We start from the raw sequence: 4537 nt of genomic DNA, 5'->3' as shown, positions 1-4537 counted from the left end.
CCTTACTTGCCCTTTCTACCCATTAGAGAGACCAAGTTAGGCTTTTATCTTTTGTAGGCTTTGACGACGGCCTATCAGTTATCCCGTCCGAGTAGCAATGAAAGAAAGAACCTTGAAAGTAAATTTACTCGGCAAAATTCACTAACTTCCCCTGTCCGAGTAGGATAGTAGGGAAGGGTCTACAATTCAAATTCGCTCGGCCCGGAGAGAAAATGTGTGAAAAGTCCAGCTGATGTGTCTAATTTATATAGTATTTTACCCCCGTCCCTTGGTCATAATTAGTAGCGTTTTTGACTCTTTAGAGCCACTTTTATTAATAATTGGTGTTTTCTAGTGTTTTCGTTGTTTTGGTTGAGTTTTGTAGGAAATTGCACTTTTGGAGCATTTTCCCGGGTTTTCATGTAACAACTACGGACATTGGAGGAGCACGACAGTTTTTGAAGCCCAAGGCCGGTTAGAGTCATCGAATCGTCGATTAAGGGCTCAGTATTTGAATTTTCGAGGCAATTGGACCAAGCGATTCAAAGCCCCAATGAGGATATTTTGTTTGGGCCGGAGTTACGAGCCCAAACGAGAAGTCTAGGAGTGGCCATGCTCGACCACCAGAGCATCCGCCCGAAGGCGCGCCCGACCGGGCGGGGTGGACATTCTTGCAGCAGCTATCACGCCCGAACTCGCGCCCGGCCGGGCGCGAGAAATACTCAATTGAAGAAAAAGGCAGGCCTGACCGGGCGGTGTGGTGCCCGACCGGGCGCTTGTCTCTGATGTTATTATTAGCATCAGATTAGTTTGTTTTAGCTTAGGATTTCTTGCTTAGTATAAATACGATTTTGTTAAGCAAGTTCAGTACTTTTTTTTATACACTCTTTACTTCTTATTATTTCTCTACTTAGATTATTTTCTCTCTCTAGATTTCTCTCAACTTTACTCTTGTTCTTGACTCAACTTTGTAGTTCCGTCGATTTTGGTAACGTTTCTTCTTTATTAATTTCAGCAATTTTATTCTTTCATTCCTTTATGACTTGTTTAATTGCTTTGTTTAGTTTAGACTTAATTATGTTTGCGTACTTTCCCTTCTAGGGTTAGTGGGGATCCAATAAATAATATGAAGGGGTAATTTATGATTATTGATTGTCAATGCTTAATTAATTTCCTATTGATTGATTTAATGCTATGCAATTAGATTAGGCCTGGTTTAATTGTATGAGTTTAGCAATATTGATTCGAGATTCAAGAGATGAGAATTGATGTTTAGGCTTAGTTTCAATAGGCAGACTAATTTGTAAATGGTTAGGTCGAGATTCGAGATATGAGATTTAATACCGGTAAATTATTTCTGTGATTGTAATACGTAACGAAAGCCCTTTATGATCTGATTAATTGATGCATTGATGATTGATTTTTATGTTTTACTCTGGAATATTTTTTATTGGTGAACCTATGCCCTAGTTCTTTAAATATTTGCTTCCTCCTATTTTATTCTCCTTACTCATATTCTTCGTAGTATAGCCTTTTATTTAAAACAATTTGTTACTTGATAATTTAGATTGCTTTTAATTAATTAGAAATAAATTGACTTGTTTCCCTGTGGTCCGACCCTACTTCCCTATCTATATTTAGTTAGTGGTTTTAGGAATTACTTTTTATTAGGCGATACGACTTTAGCCAATAAAAATTTTGGCGCCGTTGCCAGGGAAACGGTTTTATTTTTATATTCTGATTATTTTTGTAGTCTAGATTATCCCCTCTTGTCTTAGAGAACGTTAGTTCTTTGAGGCAATTCTCATATTTATCTTTTAGTTCTTTGTTTATGCCCAGGTGTTCCAGATCAGGTTACATCCCATTCGATCCTGAGATCGAGCGCTCTTTCCATAGAAAGAATCTCTACAGACAAATCCTGGCGGGCTCTGAGGAAGACAATAATTGAAGAGACCCTCCAACTGATTCCAGTGATTCAGAAATCCCTTCAGATCCATAATCAGAGATGGCGGTACCTAAGAAGCTCAGTGAATACTCGCAGCCAAAGCTTACAGATTTTCCACACCTTACTCCCACTCCGGCCCTTGATGGAGTACAATTTGATATCAAACCCCAATTTATCACAATGATAGGGAGGAAGCAATTCAGTGGAGCTAAGGGTGAAGATCCTAATCTTCACTTTGCAGATTTCTGCCAATATTGCAACACCATTAGACAAGCTGGGGTCACGCAGGACCAAATTAGGGATATTCTTTTTCCCTTTTCATTATGTGGAAAAGCTAAATTATGGTTTAATGGTTTGAATAGAACTGCACTTGGTATTACTGACTGGGAAACTCTTGCCTTGAATTTTTATAATAATATTTGGAAATTTTAGATTTTAACACCTCACAAAAACGCAAAAATTGATTTTAACACCTCCATAAAAAAAATGGATTTTAACACCAGATAAATTTCTACAAATTTGGTATTACCACCACTTAACTGATTCTGTTTAGGAATCCGTTAAGTGGGTCCATAAGCCACGTGTCATGTTATTATTGGCCAAAAAAAATATAACAAAAAAATAAAAACCTAAAACTACCCAGCCACCACCACAGCACCACCCCCGCGCCACCGCCGCCTTCCCCCCAACTCACCACAGCCCTCCCCGAAACCACCACCCATGCCGCAACACCACCCCCAACCCACCTGAACCCTCCCTTTCCCGCAACCGTAACGCCCCCAAAACCACCAAACCCAAAACCCTCGTCCCCCCTAAACGGCCACGAATCCGGCCTTAAAAGGCCGAAATCGGTCGGTTAAGGCCACTAATCCCCAAAACCGGCCGATTTCGGCCTTTTAAGGCCGGATTCGTGGCCGTTTAGGGGGGACGAGGGTTTTGGGTTTGGTGGTTTTGGGGGCGTTACGGTTGCGGGAAAGGGAGGGGGAGGGTTCAGGTGGGTTGGGCGTGGTGGTGCGACACGGGTGGTGGTTTCGGGGTGGGATGTGGTGAGTTGGGGGGAAGGCGGCGGTGGCGCAGGGGTGGTGCTGTGGTGGTGGCTGGGTAGATTTGGTTTTTATTTTTTAATTTCTCTTTTTTTGTAACAAATAAAATGCTGACACGTGTTATTGTGGGCCACACTTAACGGAATTTTCGGATGGAAACCGTTAAGTTGTGGTAATACCAATTTTTTGAAAATTTATCTGGTGTTAAAATTCATTTTTTTATGGGGGTGTTAAAATCAATTTTCGCGTTTTTGTGAGGTGTTAAAATCTAAAATAACCTAAATATTTCCCTGCAGAGAGAACAGCTGTACTAAGGAGTGCTATTCAGAACTTTTCCCAAGAGGCCGATGAAACTCTATATGCGGCTTGGGAGAGGTTCAAGGATCTACAGAGAGAATTCCCCCACCATAATCTGGCACAATGGCAATTGATCCAAGCCTTTTACAATGGACTTTGAAATTCATCTAGATCAGTTCTAGATTCTACAGATAGTGGGAGATTCATGAATCTTAATGTGGAAGATGCAGGACAGGTTATCGAAGATATGGCAATACACAATTCCCAATACGAGAATCCGAGAGAGTTTGCTAATAAAGGAAAACATAATGTCGATTTTGTATCCTTTTTTCAAGCTCAGTTAACATCTATCTGTCAGAAACTCGATAATCTTACTCTTGCTCCTAACTCTGTAGCTAATGTTTCTGTTATTGCTAACAATGAAGCTTTCTGTGAAAATTGTGGAATTGTAGGGCATTGGGAGCAAGATTGTAGGAGTTCCATGGAGCAAGTTAATGCCTTTCAAACCTATAGGCAAAATAACCCATACTCTAACTCTTATAATCCTGGCCTCCGGAACCATCCATATCTTTCTTATCGGAGTACCAATGTAAAAATCCCTCCACCTCCAAACAAACACAACAGCAACCCCCACCACAGCAGAAATATTACCATCCTAATTCTGGCCAGAAAAACCAAGCACAATCCTCCTCATCTTCTGACCATGCTATGACAGAAATTAGAGCAATTCTTTCAAGCTTGCAAAAACACATGGAGAGTAGGGATGCACAAATTGATTCAATTATAGCTCACAATAAAATCATGGATAATCAAATTGCGCAAATTTCATCTACCCAACAAACCCGTCAGCAGGGAGCTCTACCATCGCAACCAATCCATCCCACAGATCATGCCAATGCAATCACTCTAAGGAGTGGTTCACATTATGATGGACCTCCTATGCCAAAGGAAGATGGACCTATTCCTGATCCTGATTCCTTTATACCAAATGCTAATCTTGTTAACCCTACATGGCTACAAAAAGATACTAACCCTTCTAATGTTTCTTTGCAAGGTAAATCTCAGGATAAGGGAGGAGATGTGCAGAGCCCAGTTATCAAACTACCATTCCCCAATAGACAATTGAAGAGTAAGTTTGATAAACAATTCGGTAAGTTTTTGGAGGTTGTGAAAAACTTGCAGGTAACAGTTCCTTTCACTGATTTAATCACTCTGGTTCCTGCATATGCTAAATTTATGAAAGATATTTTGACTAGGAAAAGGGCCTTTGATG

The 4537-nt window shown here is 40.6% G+C and overlaps 1 non-coding gene across 1 annotated transcript; it reads right to left on the bottom strand.

Annotated features, from left to right (window-relative positions):
• Nucleotides 1-3274: 3274 nt before the first annotated feature.
• On the bottom strand, nt 3275-3381 carry LOC145625998 (small nucleolar RNA R71). Its single transcript, XR_014110886.1, has one exon. It is a non-coding gene; the product is annotated as a small nucleolar RNA R71 (small nucleolar RNA).
• Between the last annotated feature and the right edge of the window lie 1156 nt (nt 3382-4537).

This window comes from Chenopodium album, chromosome 3 (genome assembly GCF_948465745.1).
Source record: "Chenopodium album chromosome 3, dcCheAlbu1.1, whole genome shotgun sequence".
In the NCBI taxonomy this organism is placed as follows: Eukaryota; Viridiplantae; Streptophyta; class Magnoliopsida; order Caryophyllales; family Amaranthaceae; genus Chenopodium; species Chenopodium album.
The sequence above is the reverse complement of the archived record's forward strand: the minus strand, read 5'-3'. Positions and strand labels throughout refer to the sequence as shown.